Raw genomic sequence first — 20,748 nt, forward strand, 5'->3', positions numbered from 1 at the left:
CCAGTATTTCCGTATAGTTCCTCTTCATAATTTGTATCTTTTTAGTAATAGTCTCCATTTGTTCATACATCATTCTCCTGGACTTCTTTAGCTTTTTAAGCATATTTAAGACAATTGATTTAAAGTATTGTCTAGTAAGTTGAATATCTGAGCTTTCTCAGGGACAATTTCTCTTAATTTCTTTTTTCCTGTGACTGGGACATACTTTTTTCTTTCTTTGCATTCCTTGTCATTTTTTGTTGCTGTTGAAAACTGGATATTTTGAATATTACAACATGATAACTCTGAAAATCAGATTCTTCCCTCTCCCCAGAGTTTGTTGTTATTGACTGTGGAGAACTGACATTTTCTGTTTTGTGTGGGGGTTTTTGGTGACTTTTCCAAACTATTTTGTAAAAACTGTATTTCTTGCCACGTGTCATCACTGAACTCTCTGATCTATTATCTCAGTGGACAGAAATTTTCATAAAAGCCTGGAGCCAAAAAGAAGAAGAAATAACCCTTCTCCCAGCCTTTGCAGATTGGATCTGACCTGGGGTGCTCCTACAATGCTTGGCCAGGCCACCTAGGACTCTGCTTCATCTCCTGCTTATGCAGAGCCTACAGGTCAGCTAGACTTGTAGGCCTAGGATCCTATGAGCTCCCTTCTGTGTATGCACCTGGCCCTGGGCATGTTCACTGTAGTCCAAACACCGTGGTATATGCTACAGTCCTTCAAAGCCCTTATTCCACCCAGTATCTTCCTCCTCAGCCTCCTTCTTCCCAGGCCTTTTAGTACATCTGCTGATAGATCTCCTTGTCCACTGACCCTTACCCCAGATGGCTAAGGGGATTCTATGTCTTTAAATGCTTTTGACAGTCACTTCCTGAAAGTGGATTCAACCTGAGGGGGCGCAAAACCAAGCAAAACCTCAGCACCAGTACCTTAGGGAACTACCAAATTGGTTGAAACTTTGCAGCACAGTGTTTGAAAACAAAGTCCACATTGACCCCTGGCTCAGCATGTCACACCAGGAACATGGGTTGCCATTTCCACAGCCACCTGTGTGCAGGGCAATGGGGGATGGTGGGTGGGAAGGAAAAAACACCACAATCCCCTCTTACTGAAACTTAACATTTTTTTTTTCCTTCATTAAACACTCCCCTGGTTGCTGTAAGCTCTTGGTTGGGTTCCAGAGTTCCAAAATAAGTTAGCTCTGTCAGTTTTTGCTTAATGGTTGCTTTTGTGGAGGGACTAACCCCTTGAACTCCCTATACTTCTATTTTCTGTTGCTGTCTTGCTCTCTTCCTCTGCTTTTTCAAGACTTTTAAAATTAGTCACTTGTTTTGTTTCCAGTTACTTCCTATTGTGAATAGTGCCGTTAAAAACATCTGCAGAGAAACTGCATATTTTCCCCTTGGGAATGATTTCCTTGGAATTTATTCCCAGATGGGGAAATTCCAGGCCAAAGGAAAGAACAGTTGCCCAGCTCTTGTTAAATATTACCAATTGTTCTAGAAGGATTGGCTTGACTTACCCTCCCGCCCACACCTCCAATCTGTCTTTGTTTTTCTCTTCAATCTGTTGGCAACTGTCTTATTTTTTATTTGACTCATGTCTACTTTTTACTGACTGTCTAACATGTGCCAGATGCCTTTATCTGCTATCTCTTTCCCTCTCTTTTTTTAATCTGCCATCTCTTAATGCATCTCCTCAAAGTAAGTATTTTCATTTTCTAATGAAGAAACTCAGAAAGTTCAAGTCTCTAGAGGTCACACAGCCAAAGGCAGATGAAGGCTCACTGGCCAGAACATTCCTACATGTTCTGTGAGCCCTGTGGCTCCCACACTGGGTGATGACCTGTATCAGGAATGAAAAATATATACAGATTCAAATTGAAACACAGAGGGAAGAGTCTTGGATGATGGTGTCAGTGGTGGTATAGTATTTCAATATCCACAAATTCCTACATACAAACAGTTCAGCCAGGATAGCACACCCAGTCTCACAGACTAGATCTACAACAAAACCAGGTGGCAATGAAACTGTCATGAAGGTATGAGAACTCAGGAGGGAGCAGTGCACCTACAAGCTCTTCCCGAGGAATCTAGCAGAACCTCTTTGGAGGATTAAAAATGGAGCTGAAGCTCTTTAAAATCCCTCCCACTGAGGGGTTATGTGATCTTTCCTTGAATTCAGGCGGGCCCTGTGACTGCTTTGACCATTAGAACCCCAAAGAATGATGATAATGTCCCAATTTCTAGGCTCAGGCCAGCAGACCCTGCAGCCTCCACTCCCTGTCTTGGAGCACTCATTCCGGGGAAAGCTAGCTGCCAATGTCACAGAGCAGACTACTCTAAGGAACGTGGAAAGGCAGTCATGTGACAAGGCTGCATGGAGACAGGTCAAGGCCTGACCAGCCCCTGGCGGTTGTAGCCATCCCAGCCCAGGTACCAGACAGGTGAGCCCAGGTGAGCAGCCTTTGGAGCATTCCAGCCCCAGCCACCATCTGACTACAACTGCATGAGAGACGCCATGGGAGCCACCCGAGCCCAGTCAAGTCACAGAACCGTGACATGTAAACAATTGTTTTATGCCTCCGTGTTTTGTGAAGGACTGTTACACAGCAGTAGGTAACCAGAACTGCCTTCCTACAGGAAGTGTGGTCCTAAGACCAGCAGCACCAGCATCGTCTGGGAGGGCATGAGAAATTCAGATTCTCTGGGCTACACCCTGAGAATCTGAATCCGCACTGCAGCCTGACCTCCAGTCACATTTACACACCACGCTCCGTGCAGCCTGGCTGCTACTCGGAGTGGCACTGGAGTAGACAGCTGGGTGCAGCTGCTCTGGGGGGTTGTTTTTGTCCATTACTTGCACCCGAGTACATTCCTATTGCTACACACAGGGTGGTAGGGTTGGTTTTTGCTTTTTTTTTTTTAAGTGAGAAATAATCTGCATACTGTAAAACTCACTAATTTAAAGTGCAGTGGGTTTCAGTATATTCACAAGGTTGTGCAACCCTCACCACAATCCAATTTCAGAGCGTTTTCATCATTCCCAAAAGAAGTTAGTCACTTCCATTCCTCTCTCCCCCTAACCCCCACAATCCCAGACTCTGGCAGCCACTAATCTACTTTCTGTCTCTATGGATGTGCCTATTCTGGACATTTCAGATAAATAAAATCATAAAATATGTTGCCTTTTATGTCTGTCTTCCTTCACTTAACATAATGTTTTCAAGATTAATGTTCATTTCAATAGTTTACTAAAACTTTGCTCCTAAATAGCTGCATTCGCTCCCTCCTTCATGCCGTTATTGTCAAAAAGTTCATCTTTATACATTATGTGCCCATCCTCATAGATTTCTAACTATTGCTTGATGTAGTTGTCTTTTTCAGATAAGAAAAAGGAGAGGAGTTACCAACCAAAAATGCAAGAATAGTGGCTTCTGTATTTACCTGTGTAGCTACTCGGATGCAGAGCCGTCCAGAGAACAGTGGGGGATGACTGGGTCGCTGGGGGACGGAAGCGCACGGCAAAGGGAAAACAGCTGCACACAGGGAAAATTCAGGACTGTCATCCCTGGTCGTGGAAACGTCTTTCCACCCTGGGCTGAATGAGGAAGGTTGTCGCCCTGGTGACCGCTGACACTTGGAGGGGTGGGCAGAGCCTGGTCACACCACTCGGGACACTCAGTCACTTGGGCCAGGAAGTCCCCTCTCTTGTTGGGAGCTCTGTTGCCGACCCTGGCAGCACCCCGCCTGCAGCTGCTCCCCTCACCCCTCTCACACAGCCACACCGTTGCCCCTGGACTTCTCCCCACTTGGAATGCCCCTCCCCCAAGCCCATCTGGTGCAAACCTAGTTATCCTCCAGTATCCTCCTCAGTGAAGCTTTCCCTGAGCTCCCAGCACAGCCACAGGTCCCAGGACACACTGCCGTTGTGTATACACTGTGCTGTAATGACTGGTTCTGGGTCTGGGTCCATCACTGGACCGGGGGCTCCTTTGGGGGAGGGCTGGGTCCAATTCAACTCTGGGACCTCAACCCCCAGCATGGAGCTCAGTATAGCCTTCTGCAGGGGATTTACACGTGTTGGTGAATGCAGCCACAGCTCATTCCTTTTCGTTACTGTATAAGGCCCCATGAGGTCAGACCATGATCTGTTTGTATGTTCCCCAAAATCAGCTCATCATGGAGATCATTTCCACCCTTTTCGCTACAACACAGATTGCGGCCCAGAACATTCCTTTGCACGTATTCTTTTCTATTCACTGGGGTCTCCCTTCAGTGCCAAGTAACAGGGACATGAATAACAGTGGTGTAATAGACTGGACAATGCCCCCACGGAGATATCAAGTCTTCATCCCTGGAACCTGTAAATATTCCCTTGCTTGGAAAAGGGTCTTGGCAGATATGATCAAGTTAAGGATCTTGAGATGAGGAAGTTTTCCTGGATCACATAGGTAGACCCTGAATGTAGTCGCATATCCTTCTAAGCAAGAGGCGGGGGGAGATTCAACACACATACACACATAAGGCAGTGTGGAGACTGAGGCAGAGACTGCAGTGATGCGGCCACAATCCAAGAAAGGCTGGCAGCCCCCGAAGCTGGCAGAGGCCAGGAGCAGATTCTCCCTTAAAGCCTCTGGAGGGAGGGAGGGAGGCCCTGTTGACTTGACGCGGCCCAGAGATGCTGACATCAAACTTCTGGCCCCCAGAACTGAGAGATAATAAATGCCTGTTGCTGTAGGCCACCCCGCGTGCGGCGATCCACGGGAAACACATAGAAATGGCTTGAACACGACAGAAGTTGGTGTCTCCTACATATCAGAGTCCAAGTGTGAACAGCCCAGGGCGGCCATGGTGTCTCCACAGACAACCATGGTTCAGGCTGACTTCGCTTCGTGCTCTCTCATCCCTAGGGTGCACCCCTGACTTCATAATCTCAGAAGGCACGCCAGCACCACATCCCATTTCTAAGCAACAGAGAAGAAAGGGCGAAGGGCACCCAGGAGCTGTCACTTGAGAAAGCTTTCTAGAAACCATCATGTAACACTTGTGTTTCATCCCATTGGCCAGAACTTATTCACGCGGCCTCCCCCGCCACCTAGGAAGTGAGAAGTGTAGGCTCTACTCCAGGTGACCAACTGACCAGCTGAAAATCAGGGGCTTTAAGATGGGAATAACAGATCCTGGGGTTGGCAACTAGCTATCTCTTTGTGCTATCTCCTTGCACTTGTCTTCATTTTACAACACCGGGCCTTATTTGTGTATTTTTTTTCAATGTTTGAAGTGAAAAATGAAACCAAAAAAAGGTTAAAAAGTTTTTAAAATATCACCATGCATTATTTGTGAATACATAAGGAAATGTCTGAATAAAAAGGAAAACAGAAACATTTTAAGTTTATAAAAATCACCACGTTATCTGTGTATTGAAAAAATGTTTGAGGCCTTCCCTAGTGGCGCAGTGGTTAAGAATCCGCCCGCCAATGCAGCAGACATGGGTTCAAGCCCTGGTCCAGGAAGATCCCACATGCCGTGGAGCAACTAAGCCCGTGCGCCACAACTACTGAAGCCTGCGCTCTAGAGCCCGCGAGCCACAACTACTGAAGCCCGCGTGCCTAGAGCCCGTGCTCCGCAATGAGAAGCCACCGCAGTGAGAAGCCCATGCACTGCAACGAAGAGTAGCCCCCGCCCCCCGCAACCAGAGAAAGCCTGCGTGCAGCAACGAAGACCCAACACAGCCACAAATAAATAAATAAATTTATTTATTTTTTAAAAAAATGTTTGAAATGAACAGATGAGGGAAGCTGGGGTGTAGTGACTCACTGAGTCCAGAGCCGTCCCAGGGGAGCTGATTCTAGGAGAAAACAGACTGAACACCCAGGACACCGCTGTGTGCAGCAGACATGACCTAACAGACTTCCTGGACCGCCCCCCCCCCCCCACCAAAGTGACTGTCACACCAAAGCCAGCGGCAGGCTCCAGGGTGAGCGCCAACTCAGAGCACAGGGAATGGCAGGCATTTTCCAACAAGCTTTCTGGGCACTGGATTGGGTTGAATGGCGCCCCCCATTCACGTCCATCTGAAACCTCAAAATGTGACGTTATTTGGAAACGGTGTCTTTGCAGGTACTTAGTTAAGATTAAGTCACATTGGGGCAGGGGAGCCCTAAATCCAGTATGACTGGTGTACTTAGAAGAAGAGGAGAGACACAGAGACACATACACAAAACCTCCCTGTGCCAAAAAAAATAAATAAAAATAAAAAAATAAATGACCTTCCTTGAGGCTTCAGAGGGAGAAGGACCCTGCCAACACCTTCGCTTCTGACTTTGAGCCTTCAGCACTGTGAGGGAGTAAATTTCTGGTGCATTAGGCCACCCAGTTGGGGCACTTTGTTTACAGCAGGCCAGGAAGCTAAGATGCTGCTCTGAGCCTGAGACACAGTTGTGAAGAAAGCTAAGATCCTGTCCTCAGAGCTCTCAGTCCAGGAGGGAGGCAGACCTGTACCAAAGCCCAGGAGGTTGTGGGGGTAAAGGGCTGAGACCCCTAACCCCTCTTCCTAACGTGGTCAGGAACGTCCTATCAGAGGAGGTGCCCACCCTAGGCCTGGAAAGCTGAACTCTCCTTTGGAGGGACACTTTCCCGTGGTGGCCAAGCTGATGCTCCCTTGTTGTCACCTCACCACCAAATAAATAAATAAATTTTTTAAATATGGGAAGTAGAGCCTCTCAAACACAGAAACAAGGGGCATCAGAAAGCCAGCCTCTGGCTAACATCTCAGCCAGGTTTATACATGCAAGTACCTACGTAATTGGGGAAATTATACTAAAGGAGATCTCAACATACAGTGGCCAAATTGGGGCTCTTCTGCTATCCCAAAATTGCTGCTTTGTGCACAGAATTAGAAAAAGCCGCCATAAGATCAAACAGATTGCATGGGGTGCTTACTTTGATTGGTGTCTAGAAGTTTCTAAATAGGCTGCTGGCACTCTGTCTCTGACTCCATCTCTCCCTCTGCTCCTCCCACGTGGCCTCTTCTATCTGAATGGTCCAGACGCCATCTCCTTTTTCTCTCCCAACTCTTCTGTCTCCTGCCGCTGCCCTCTCCCCAGCAAAGGAGGACTAAAAAATCAGAAGTGATTATAGCTCCCTTTTTAAAATAAATTTATTTATTTTATTTATTTATTTTTGGCTGCATTGGGTACCACACATGCCACGCTGCTCTGTGCCTCACCTGATCACAGGGATTGGTCTACACGTCTGTCTCTCTCTAGGCTACAAGGACCAGGTCTTCCTGATTTTTCAATCATTCATGTTGCTTAGCAAAGTGCCTGGCATCAAATAAGCTCCCAAAGACTGTTGAAAAAAATGAGGTTAAAAACCAAGCTAAACCGGGCGTGAGGGGTCCAGGAATGATGGAAACGTTCTATAATTGGTTCATGGTGGTGGATGCACAACTCTGTAAGTTTACTAAAAATCGTTGAATTGTACACATAAAAACAGATGAATTTTACAGTATGTAAATTAACACCTCAGTAACGCTGGGGGTTTTTTTTTTCATTTTTAATTTATTTTTATTTATTTATTTATGTATTTTTGGCTGTGTTGGGTCTCCGTCTCTGCGCGAGGGCTTTCTCCAGTTGCGGCGAGCGGGGGCCACTCTTCATCACATGCGCGGGCCTCTCAACATTCCGGGCCTCTCTTGGAAATTATACTAAAGGAGATCTCAACATACAGTGGCCAAATTGGGGCTCTTCTGCTATCCCAAAATTGCTGCTTTGTGCACAGAATTAGAAAAAGCCGCCATAAGATCAAACAGATTGCATGGGGTGCTTACTTTGATTGGTGTCTAGAAGTTTCTAAATAGGCTGCTGGCACTCTGTCTCTGACTCCATCTCTCCCTCTGCTCCTCCCACGTGGCCTCTTCTATCTGAATGGTCCAGACGCCATCTCCTTTTTCTCTCCCAACTCTTCTGTCTCCTGCCGCTGCCCTCTCCCCAGCAAAGGAGGACTAAAAAATCAGAAGTGATTATAGCTCCCTTTTTAAAATAAATTTATTTATTTTATTTATTTATTTTTGGCTGCATTGGGTCTTCGATGCTGCGCACGTGCTTTTCTCTAGTTGTGGCGAGTGAGGGCTATTCTTCGTTGCAGTGTGTGGGTGTCTCACTGCGGTGGCTTCTCTTGTTGTGAAGCACGGGCTCTAGGCACACAGGCTTCAGTAGTTGTGGCTCGCGGGCTCCGTAGTGGTGGCTTGCGGACTCTAGAGCGCAGGCTCAGTAGCCGTGGCACACAGGCTTAGTCGCTCCGTGGCATGTGGGATCTTCCCGGACCACCCAGACCAGGGCCCGAACCCACCCGTGTCCCCCGCATTGGCAGGCGGATTCTCAACCACTGCACCACCAGGGAAGCCCAGTAATGCTGTTTTTAAAAAATCTACTTGAATGGCTAACATGGAAAAGACAGAAAGTACCCAGTGCAACTGGGCCTGTTGGGAGTGTAAATCGGCTAAACTGCGCTGGAAAGGGCACGGCAGTCAGTATCCGCTGATGCTAAAAAGTCTGCACGACCTGTGTCCCAACAATCCCATTCATAGATATACACCCAACAAAACTGTGTATGTATGTGTCTATCAAAACATATGTGAAAGGTTCCCAGCAGCATTATTTATCCATAAAGGCCCAAACCAGAAATCACCCAGACGCCCATCAGCAGTCAAGCGGACAAGTGAACGCAGGAACCACAGAAACCTGGGAAGTTAGCTCTGTTCATGCAGAAGTACGACTACACACGACGACGTGGAGGAAGCTCACGAGAAGCCCAAACTGTAAAGTGGCACAAGGGTAAATGACAAACTGTGAGTCAGGACGGGGAGTGGGGGAGGAGTGCCTGGGAACAAGGGGGGCTCCTGGGGTCACAGTCTGCTCGCCGAGCTGGACACTGGCCTCGCAGGCTTGCCCAGTTTGTGAGGATTTATCGACTGCACGATATGCTTTTCCATGTATGGTTTATAATTCACTATAAAAGTGTCAACAACACATTGGCACTTGCCATCTACCTCTAAAAGGATTAAATCATGTGCTCTGCAGCTGCTGATTTTCAACACCCCGCCCCCCCACCCCGGAAAGGAGTTCAGGGTGGAGAGCGGAACTGAGGTCCTCTGTGCTCTGGGCAAAACTGGCAGAACAGGTCTTCAGAGAGTTAAATATTTTCAGGAGCCGATTTTATGAGCCCAGTTCTTCTATTTCCTCATATCTAGAAAAGCACTAAAATCCTTCATGGTGACGACTGCTCCTCGTGACTAGCAGAAACCTGCTGCAAAATAATATGTGCTCAGTTGCATGTACTCCCCCCTTTGCCCAAATCACATCTATCTTGACCTTCCCTGCTGCCTCTTTGGAGCAGCTTCTCAGAGCTCTCTGAAATGCTGTCTCCCAGGCTGCAGTCCTCATTTTGCACCCCCAAAAAACTTAACTTGCAACCCTCATGTTGTGAATTTTTTTAGTTGACAGTTTTTTTGGCAACCACGAAGGGATCCAGAATGGACTTCTCTCCTTCGCCGGAACTCTATGAGGAACCAGAGCCTTGGCACCAGCAGAGGCCCCTTGCGCCCCTCTGCCACTGTGGAGAGTCCGGACGCATCTGGGTGAGTCTCTCCTGGTTCTCAGATCTCTCATAGTGGTTGATGATCCTGAGTTTTATTTGGGGGGGTGTAGCAGGTACCTGACCCCTCCCAGCTGAAAGATACCTGGGGGGGTGGGCCTGGCTGAAAGATACCAGGGCATACCCTCCCAGTTGAAAGATACTTGGGGGGGTGGGCCTGGCTGAAAGATACCAGGGCATACCCACCCAGCTGAAAGATACTGGGGTGCTGAGGTCGGGGGGGGGGGGGGGGGGCTTGGTTGAAAGATACCAGGGTTTGCTCAGTTGTAGGAGACAGAGTGGTCTGTGCTGAGTGGTTTGGTAAGAGGCTGATCTGACGCTTTTCCTCAATTTGGCCGCCTTAATGGAATTTGTTGGGATAAAAATGAAAACATTATATGAGAGCTTTGCTCCGAAGAAAAGGGACAAGACTCCTCCCGTCTGGTCACGGCTTGGAGGCAGAGTCCTCATACTGTGCAGTGGTCCCATAGGGAAGCCCACTCATTAATTAAAACGTTTGCTCATCCAGGGGTCGCAGATAAGAATCGGCCATTCAGCGAGCACCTGTGGTGGTCTTAGACCACCAAAAGGAGAAACTGAGACATGTAGGAGGACTGAAACGACTCTGGGGGGATGCCTAGAGGAGTTAAGCTCACAAGCAGCACACTGGCAGCCACACAGTTTCACTAGTAAATTTTATCCCTAACAAATTCTACTTTAAAATGGGGAATAGGGGACTTCTCTGATGGCGCAGTGGTTAAGACTCCGCGCTCCCAATGCAGGGGGCTCGGGTTTCATCCCTGGTCAGGGAACTTGATCCCCCATGCATGCCACAACTAAGAGTTCGCATACCACAACTAAGGAGCCGGCAAGCGGCAACTAAGGAGCCCGCCTGCCGCAACTAAGACCCAGTGCAACCAAATAAATAAATAAATAAATAAATTTTTTAAATATGGGAAGTAGAGCCTCTCAAACACAGAAACAAGGGGCATCAGAAAGCCAGCCTCTGGCTAACATCTCAGCCAGGTTTATACATGCAAGTACCTACGTAATTGGGGAAATTATACTAAAGGAGATCTCAACATACAGTGGCCAAATTGGGGCTCTTCTGCTATCCCAAAATTGCTGCTTTGTGCACAGAATTAGAAAAAGCCGCCATAAGATCAAACAGATTGCATGGGGTGCTTACTTTGATTGGTGTCTAGAAGTTTCTAAATAGGCTGCTGGCACTCTGTCTCTGACTCCATCTCTCCCTCTGCTCCTCCCACGTGGCCTCTTCTATCTGAATGGTCCAGACGCCATCTCCTTTTTCTCTCCCAACTCTTCTGTCTCCTGCCGCTGCCCTCTCCCCAGCAAAGGAGGACTAAAAAATCAGAAGTGATTATAGCTCCCTTTTTAAAATAAATTTATTTATTTTATTTATTTATTTTTGGCTGCATTGGGTCTTCGATGCTGCGCACGTGCTTTTCTCTAGTTGTGGCGAGTGAGGGCTATTCTTCGTTGCAGTGTGTGGGTGTCTCACTGCGGTGGCTTCTCTTGTTGTGAAGCACGGGCTCTAGGCACACAGGCTTCAGTAGTTGTGGCTCGCGGGCTCCGTAGTGGTGGCTTGCGGACTCTAGAGCGCAGGCTCAGTAGCCGTGGCACACAGGCTTAGTCGCTCCGTGGCATGTGGGATCTTCCCGGACCAGGGCTCAAACCCATGTCCCCTGCATTGGCAGGCGGATTCTCAACCACTGCGCCACCAGGGAAGCCCAGTAATGCTGTTTTTAAAAAATCTACTTGAATGGCTAACATGGAAAAGACAGAAAGTACCCAGTGCAACTGGGCCTGTTGGGAGTGTAAATCGGCTAAACTGCGCTGGAAAGGGCACGGCAGTCAGTATCCGCTGATGCTAAAAAGTCTGCACGACCTGTGTCCCAACAATCCCATTCATAGATATACACCCAACAAAACTGTGTATGTATGTGTCTATCAAAACATATGTGAAAGGTTCCCAGCAGCATTATTTATCCATAAAGGCCCAAACCAGAAATCACCCAGACGCCCATCAGCAGTCAAGCGGACAAGTGAACGCAGGAACCACAGAAACCTGGGAAGTTAGCTCTGTTCATGCAGAAGTACGACTACACACGACGACGTGGAGGAAGCTCACGAGAAGCCCAAACTGTAAAGTGGCACAAGGGTAAATGACAAACTGTGAGTCAGGACGGGGAGTGGGGGAGGAGTGCCTGGGAACAAGGGGGGCTCCTGGGGTCACAGTCTGCTCGCCGAGCTGGACACTGGCCTCGCAGGCTTGCCCAGTTTGTGAGGATTTATCGACTGCACGATATGCTTTTCCATGTATGGTTTATAATTCACTATAAAAGTGTCAACAACACATTGGCACTTGCCATCTACCTCTAAAAGGATTAAATCATGTGCTCTGCAGCTGCTGATTTTCAACACCCCGCCCCCCCACCCCGGAAAGGAGTTCAGGGTGGAGAGCGGAACTGAGGTCCTCTGTGCTCTGGGCAAAACTGGCAGAACAGGTCTTCAGAGAGTTAAATATTTTCAGGAGCCGATTTTATGAGCCCAGTTCTTCTATTTCCTCATATCTAGAAAAGCACTAAAATCCTTCATGGTGACGACTGCTCCTCGTGACTAGCAGAAACCTGCTGCAAAATAATATGTGCTCAGTTGCATGTACTCCCCCCTTTGCCCAAATCACATCTATCCTGACCTTGCCCGCTGCCTCTCTGGAGCAGTTTCTCAGAGCTCTCTGAAGTGCTGTCTCCCGGGCTGCAGTCCTCGTTTTGCTCCAAATAAAACTGAACTCACATCTCTCACGTTGTGCATTTTTTTTTTAATCCACAAAGTTAAAAAGCAAAACCCAAAGAACAGGCTGGAGACTGGCTTCTTGCCTCTCCATTGCCACCTGACGGCCGCTCTGTGAACTACAGCCCCAGCGGCGCGGCTCCTGACAAGGCGGTTGAGCGCCAGGGAAGCAGGTTCACCAGGACTTTCAGGAGAAGAAAAGTCCAGCCAATCAGCCAAGCCCTTTCCGCGTCCAAAACCCACGCTTTTTCGTCACAGGACGAAAAAGCGCTCAGAACCAGCAAGGACGCTAACGGCCTCTGAAGTGGGCTGGACCAGGTCACCAACCAGGCACCCCCATCTCCGGTCTCATCTCTAACAGACGCCAGAACCCCAGCCCCAGAGTCACCTGCCTCCGAGGCTTCGCCTTCGCCGGGTCGATGCGGTCGCTGACTCACCTCAGGGCCAGGTGTGGAGCATATGACTCAGGCGGGCCAGTCAGGGCCGGCGTTCCCTGATTGGTTCGGGGGTGGGCATGTGACTAAGCCTGGCCAATCAGAGCAAGCCTTGGGACTATCGCTGAGCATGCTGGGGCAAAGGCTGCTGCAGGGAAGCAGCAGGCTCGGGAGCTGGTCGTTGGCCTGCGGAGCGTGGTTCTGCAAAGGGAAGCAACCCCGAGGAGTAGCAGCCAAGTGATGGAACCAGAGCAATGGGGCCTGGCCGCATGCTTTGATCCCTGGGTCCAAGCCTGCCTGACACGGCCCTATTTGGTTATGTGGAAAAGTTTCTTTTTTTTTTTTTCTGTGCCTGAAGGAAGGCAACAGAAGGAGGCTAATGGCACGTGCTTCCCGAAGAATAAGTACTTGGATTGGAGGGAGTGATCGGTAGTCAGGAGATAGGGGCGGGGTGCTGTACGAAAGGGGGGAGATCTGTGCGATGACTTGAGAGCAGGGAGCTTTAAACAGGCAGAATCAACTCACCGGTAAACCACACAGGAAATGAAAGCAGGAGGTGAACACCTCCATTTTAAATTTTATTTCTTTTGATTTCCTGTAATAAAAATTTTCAACCACTGAAGCACTGGAAGAATAGTTTGATTAACTCATTACCTAGATTCAACAAGTGTCAGCCTTTTGTCATATTTACGTTAACTTTTTTGTTCAACCACTTTGCAAGAAGGCGCAGACATCATGACTAGAGGGAGAACTTTCACAACCAACTGTGAATCCCTCCTCCAGCCTCAAGAATTGACTTGCGGTCTGCACTTAGATGAGATTCCTGCAGGACCTGTGCGTGCTCTTAAACTGACTGGAGGCCACCCCTCGGCTTGCTGTCCTTAGCTATCCTGGCACAACCTGAAATGTATGGGCTGTAGCTCTGCTGGAGAATGCAAGTGGCCTCTTTACCTTCACAGGCCCACGGGACCAGCCTCATGGGACCAGTGGCTCCTCTGCTGAAATCCCCTGGGACTAGAACCTGCCCCATATGCAGGGATCAGGGAGATGGAGAGCTGTATGAAGTACTGCTGTGCTTCCTGTTCCACATCCTTTCTAAGTCAGCTAGGTGCTGTGTGAGCATTGTATAGTGTGACTTTGATTGTCAGCCCTAAACCAAACCCACTGCTGAGATCTCGCGTGAGTTTCACCTCTAAGTACTTAGGCATGCGTCTCTTAAACATAAGGATATCCTACACAGCGAAAGAGGCATTATCACATGCAAGAAAATTTAAAATTCTATAATGCCACCTCACATCCAGTCTATTTTCAAGTTTCCTCGACTGTCCCCAAAGTATTCATTATAGCTGCTGTTTAAAAATAAGGATCCAATGGAAGATTGTTGGCAAAGATTCTCTCCTTGACCAAACTTCACTCCGGCTCCTCTGCGTCCAACTTGGCCCCGTCCTTGGGCATATCCTCCACGAGCCCAGTTTTAGCAAGAATCCTGCTAAGTCAGTTTGGCCAGAATTTCCCCCCTTGATATCTGATCATCCTGGATATCTGACCAAATTCCTCATCCTCCACTGCCCCCAAGTGATGACTGATCACCCTGGCCTGCCTTCAGCAAAAATCTTGTTTAGCCAGAATCCCCCCTTATCCCTGATGTTTCCTTAATAATTTTCCATTCACTGACCCCCACCTTTGTTGTATTCCCATGTTTCCTCCTTGTATTCAGAGTTGAGCTCAGTCTTATCATGAGGCCCCTTTTCCCCGTCGACTTAAAGAACTTGTACAACGTGAGAGTTGTGAGTTCAGTTTTATTTGGGGCAAAACGAGGGCTGCAGCCCGGGAGACAGCACTTCAGAGAGCTCTGAGAAGCTGCTCCAGAGAGGCAGCGGGGAAGGTCAGGATAGATGTGATTTGGGCAAAGGGGGAGTACATGCAACTGAGCACATATTATTTTGCAGCAGGTTTCTGCTAGTCACGAGGAGCAGTCGTCACCATGAAGGATTTTAGTGCTTTTCTAGATATGAGGAAATAGAAGAACTGGGCTCATAAAATCGGCTCCTGAAAATATTTAACTCTCTGAAGACCTGTTCTGCCAGTTTTTCCCAGAGCACAGAGGACCTCATTTCAGCTCTCCACCCTGAACTCCTTTCCGGGGTGGGGGGGCGGGGTGTTGAAAATCAGCAGCTGCAGAGCACATGATTTAATCCTTGTAGATTACCGATGGCAAATGCCAGTGGCGAGTGCCAATTGTAGTGGACACTCCGTATTGCAATAGTTAAGTAAAACCTGCTTTTACCACTTTAACTACTGGCAGGCTCTGGATTTCTTTGACGTTGTGAGACTGGAGATTTTTATGGACCAAACCCTAAAGCGGTGTAAATTACCTCTGCTCACATTCCATTGTCCAGAACACTGTCACATGGTCCCACTAGAAGGAAACTGGGACAGGTAATTTATCTGCGTGAGGCATTGTTTTTGCTGCACGAAGAGCATGTCACAGAGGTAAACGTTAATGGCTATTGCTGGTTGCCCTCCTAGTACCCATTTTCCCCTCCTACTATTACCCCAATTTTTGTATCCTGAGGGAAATTGACACCGCCTTTGAGCATGGCTGGCAGAGGGGACGTGAGTTCAGACTAGACTCCAAGGTTGGCAGTTGGAAGCCATTATAGGTACTTATGCAAATAAATGACATGGTGAAAATATATTTTTTAAAAAGGAACTCATCGAGATTCACGCATAAAATGCCCTTTCAGCCTGGGGCAGGTTACCTTCATCTCTGCCCCAACTGAGAGATTCTGTGACTCCCCACCCCTACCCCAGCTGAGTCAGGCGTTCACACTGGCTTGAAGGGCAGGTGTGTGAATCAGAAATGATCTAATGGATGAAGAGGTTAAAAGTGGGGGAGGGAGAGGAACTTCTGATGATCCACCACTTCCTGGCTCTGTGACCTCAGGCAAGTGACTCCCCCGCCCCACCCCACCCCCCAGATGTGGTTGCACGAGACCTAACGGACAAGACAGCTGTCTTGGGTGGGGTCTGCTTCACAGAGAGTTGCCTGTGGGTTTCTCTCTCAGAGGAAAGTGGTGGAGGATTGCGTTATTATTCACAAGGGTGCACTGCCACTTTCTGCAGGAGACCTCTCCGGCCCTACTCCATTAACAGCACTCTTGGTCACCTGCCTTCCTCTGGCCAATGGATGCGTTAAAGAAAAAATGATTCATCCTGACCCCTGTTAAAGACTGGTAAGGCAGGCTTTATTCAAGAGGGGTCATCAGGATAAGTGGGGATTTGCAGTGAGGAAGAGGGATAGGGCTCACCGCCAAGCACGACGAGGTAAAGTGGGAATTTATAACCTAGGAGCCGGGTGGAGTCCGTGGATGGAAAATTGATAAAAGGAAACAGGGGTAAGGGAGGATTCTGGCTAAACAAGATCTTTGCTGGAGAGAGGTCGGGGAGATTGCACACCACCTGGGGTTCGTGGAGGATGAAGAACTGGATTAGACATGGAGGGTGATCAGGTAACAGAGGATGGGGGATTCTGGCTAAACTGACTTAGCAAGACTCTTGCTAAAATTGGACAACGCAGAGATGAACACTGAAGTCTAAAAGTCGAAGGCTAGTTGAAAAAGAACTCAGAGGAGCCTGAGCGGAGTCTGGTCAAGGAGAGAATCTTTGTCAGATGCGAGCCAAAGTGACACGTGTCACTTCCCAGCAGAAGCTTTACTGGTTGATGCATAACTAGCAACAGTTCTCTCTTTTTCCTCTGCTGTACGGGGACCGTACCCCACACAGGGGCTACTCCTTCAGGCTGGGGCATCAAGTGTGGGTGACGTGGATTAGAGCTCCCAGGTGACCCACGATGGATTCATGGTATGTGAAAGGACTCTTGGTTGGTAGAAGCCTAGTGGTTTGGGGCTCATTTGTTACTGCAGCAGAACCCAGCCTCTCCTGACCTACAGAGAAATCTTTATTTCCATTCCAGTGGTGCTTCCCAGACAGGACAGTCCTTCTGTCGGCAGCTCTGACCAGCTTCCTGAGGCTGAGACAGAACCTGTTTCCCTGCAGCCTCTGCCTTGGCCCCAGCTCCAGCCTCGGCCATGAACGGGGCCCAGCTGCTCCCTCCCATGGGACCACCCTGCAGTGATTTACAGGTGAAGGAGCCTCTGCAGGGTCCACGCTCTCAGCTTCCAGGAAGAGCTCCCACTTTGTCTGGCAAGCTCTTTTGGCACCAAGTCCAGGACTTATGACTGTTTCAAGGGCCTTCATTTATATTTGACATCTAGAAATTCATTTTGTTACATCCAAAAAATTTTTTTAAAGCCTGTAAAACCAAGATTAATAAATGTTTAATTAAATGCCTACAAAATATAACATTATAGTCAATTTCTTCATCATTAAATCTCGTGCTCATAAAACTTTCAGGACAGCAGAAAACATGTGGCTTAGATTTTCTCATTTTGCAAGAATTCCCCACAAAGTAAGATGAAAGATGACTGCTCAGAAACTACAGTCAATCATAAGTTGAGTGAACCACTTGTGCCAAATATTTTCAGAAGCAAAACCATAAAAATCCTTTCAAATTTTATTTTATAGCAAAGGATTATATTTTCTGTGATATGTGGGTGCCTTTTTATTATTTTTTTTTTATTTTATTTTTTTTTTCGGTACGCGGGCCTCTCACCGTCGTGGCCTCTCCCGTCGCGGAGCACAGGCTCCGGACGCGCAGGCTCAGCGGCCATGGCTCACGGGCCCAGCCGCTCCGCGGCATGTGGGATCTTCCCGGACCGGGGCACGAACCCATGTCCCCTGCATCGGCAGGCGGACTCTCAACCACTGCGCCACCAGGGAAGCCCTGTGGGTGCCTTTTTATATATTCAATAGGGGATATGGAGTGGGCCTCCACAGGGAAAGCCTTTAAAGAGGGTCTTTTGTTTGTTTGTTTGTTTTTTGCTTTTTGTTTTTTTTGGTTTTGTTTTTTCGGTTTACTGCAGCACTTTTCTTCACACTGGGGCCTAATGTTCTCACGTGACAATATAAAACCAAAATTTCTCGTCACCTCTTAAAGAACTGAGAATTGTGTACAAAAATCTTACATAAATTAAAAGGATGAATAAATGTACAGGTGTAAATGCAAACCATTTTCTAACTCAAGGCTAGTAACAACCCACAGTGTTCTGGCAGGAAAACATCAGGTAACAAAGGAAAGCGGTTCCTAAGGCTTGGACCTTCCCAAACTCTATCAGGCCGGCAAGACAGAAATGACAGGTGGTTCAGGACTCTTGCCAGCCTCTAGAGAAATCCTGGAATAGGCAGTTCTGACATGTTAATACCCTGCACGGATCGGGAGATTCATAGTCTCACAGATTCTCATCCAGCCAGCGATTTCTCTTCCGTAATTATTTTCTCACCTCAGCCACGACAGAGCCGCCTGTAACTAGGGGTTTAGATCAAAGTTATGCACAAGGTAGTAAACATACACCAAGGCGAGAACTGAATAGAAGGTCAAAATCAGCAGCAAGTTCTACAATCTCAGACATAAACTTCAAGGACAATTTTCTAAGGTTTATTCCAGTTTCATGAGGCTGGCACGACGTGTGTACACTTGCCAGGGCAAATTTATACTTCTGAATGAACTCATACAGCAAATGCTGTGCATCTGTTTGCAGTCTGCTTAGAAGAATTTGTGGTGGACGATGGAGAGGCCGGGTCCTGCTGGCTGACCCAAACCTGCTGGAAGGTGGACTGCAAGGTCAGGGTGAAGGCCGATCCCCACCAAGTACTTGTGTTCGGGAGGAGGGAGCATCTTTTTTTTGTTTTTTGGTTGTGCCACACGGCATGTGGGATCTTAGTTCCCGGACCAGGGATTGAACCCAGGCCCCCTGCATTGGGAGCGCGGAGTCCTAGCCACTGGACCACCAGGGAAGTCCTGGGAGTGAGCGTCTTGATCTCCATCCTGCTGGCAGCCAGGGCCCTGATCTCCCTCTGCAGCCTGTCCAGGATACCGGGGTACATGGCAGTCCCAACAGACAGCACCATGAAGGCAGACAGGCCCTTCTGGATGTGGATGTTACCCTTGATGATGGAGTGGAAGGTGGTCTCATGGATGCTACGGGACCCCAAACCCAGGATGGAGGGCTGGAAAAGCGCCTCTGGACACGCAACCCGCTCCTTGTCGATGGTGAGCACCTGACCGTCAGGTGGCTCACAGCTCTTCTCAGGGAGGAGGAGGATGTGGTGGCATCTCCTGCTCCAAGTCCAGTGCCACGTAGTAGAGCTGCTCCTTGATGTCACACGTGACTTCCCTCTCAGCCGTGGTGGTGAAGCTGTAGCCAGGCAGCATGAGGTCCCAGCCAGCCAGGTCCAGACGCAGGAAGGCTGGGGCAGGGCATAAACCCACGGAGATGGGCACCATGTGGGCGCCCCACCCCCTGAGTCCACAACAATACCAGAGGTGCAGCTAGAGGCATCGCACAGGGACAGCACGGCCTGGATGGCCACGTATATGGCGTGTTGAATGTCTCGAACGGGATCTGGGTCATCTCACGGCTGGCCTTGCGGTGGTGGTGGCAGCCCCCTGGGCCAGCATCACCGGGTGGTCCTTGGGGGCCACTCCCAGCTCGCTGTAGAAGGTGTGGTACTAGGTGTCCCTTGTGTCCTCTCAGTTGCTGATGATGCTGTGCTCCACGGGGTACTTGAGGGTCAGGATGCCCCGCCTGCTCTGGGCCTCCTCCCCGACCCCAGCTGTCCTCCTGCTCCACGCGCACCATGACGCCCCGGTGTCGGGGACGACTGACCATGGACTGGAACGGGGCTGGGGGCGCGTCATCCCCAGCAAAGCCAGCTTTGCACGCGCCAGAGTCGTTATGGATGACCGGTGGGCGATCCTTCTTCCCCTGCGGGGCGCGGAGAGAGGGTAGAAGTGGGAGAGGCGGGAGGACACGCCAGCGACGGCGAGGAGGTGGTGGCGCTGCTAGTGGCCCTTTGTGGGGTGCAGTCGGGTCCCCGCCCTGCCTGTGATGGAGATGGCTGGTTACCTCCCCAACACCCCGTCGTCCTTCACCCTTAGCGGTCCTAGATAGTGGTTCCCAACGTGTGACCGCTACACGGCAGCATCGCCATCCATGGGAACTTGTTAGAAACACAGTTTCTCAGATTCCACCACAGCCTTACTGAGTCAGAAACTCTGGGGTTGGGCCCAGCACTCTGAGTTTTAACAATCCCTCCAGTTGATTAGGACATCCGCTCAAGTTTGAGAACCACTGTCACGGGACTTCCCTGGTGGTCCAGTGGCTAAGACTCCAGGCTCCCAGTGCAGGGGGGCCCGGGTTCAATCCCTGGTCAGGGAACTAGATCCCACATGCCGCAACTAAGAGTTCTCACGCCACAATGAAGATCGAAGATCCTGCATGCCGCAACTAAGACCCAGTGCAGCCAAATAAAAATAAATAAATATTAAAAAAAAAAAAAAGAACCACTTCCAATACTCTCTGAGAGCCACAATGAATTCAGCAGAAGACTTCCATTTCCCAGCACTTCCTCTGCTGCTAGGTGAGGCCATGGGGCTAAATGTGGACAAAATATGTGTTGGAACTTCCAGGAAGTGTCCTTAAAAGGAAGAGGCCCTTCTTTGGAATTCTCCTCCAGCTGCTGACCTGGAATGCAGTTGTAATGGCTGGAGCTCTAGCAGCCATTTTGAATCACGAGGGTGAAGCTTAATATTCAGGGATGGTGGAGCGGTGAGCTAATAAGAGCCTGAGTCTCTGGGACCCTGTGAAGCTGCCATATAGGAGAGAGAAATAAACTTCTGTCTTACATAAGCCACTGTTACTTAGTTTTCTGTTACATGCGGCTGTGTTCTAACTGATGCACCACC

The 20,748-nt window shown here is 48.9% G+C and overlaps 1 long non-coding RNA gene and 1 pseudogene across 2 annotated transcripts; one reads left to right on the plus strand and one right to left on the minus strand.

Annotated features, from left to right (window-relative positions):
• The first annotated feature begins 8,438 nt into the window (after positions 1-8,438).
• Positions 8,439-17,431, plus strand: LOC114487805 (uncharacterized). Of its 2 annotated transcripts, none has more exons than XR_003683241.2 (3): positions 8,439-9,637; positions 11,652-11,829; positions 16,858-17,431. It is a non-coding gene; the product is annotated as an uncharacterized lncRNA (long non-coding RNA). The 2 variants fall into 2 exon arrangements; XR_003683242.2 differs by having other exon boundaries at positions 8,441-9,637; positions 11,652-11,815.
• Positions 17,432-17,773: 342 nt separating this feature from the next.
• LOC114487557 (uncharacterized) lies at positions 17,774-20,154 on the minus strand (annotated as a pseudogene).
• Between the last annotated feature and the right edge of the window lie 594 nt (positions 20,155-20,748).

The sequence above is a fragment of the Physeter macrocephalus genome, chromosome 14 (assembly GCF_002837175.3).
Source record: "Physeter macrocephalus isolate SW-GA chromosome 14, ASM283717v5, whole genome shotgun sequence".
Classification (NCBI taxonomy): domain Eukaryota; kingdom Metazoa; phylum Chordata; class Mammalia; order Artiodactyla; family Physeteridae; genus Physeter; species Physeter macrocephalus.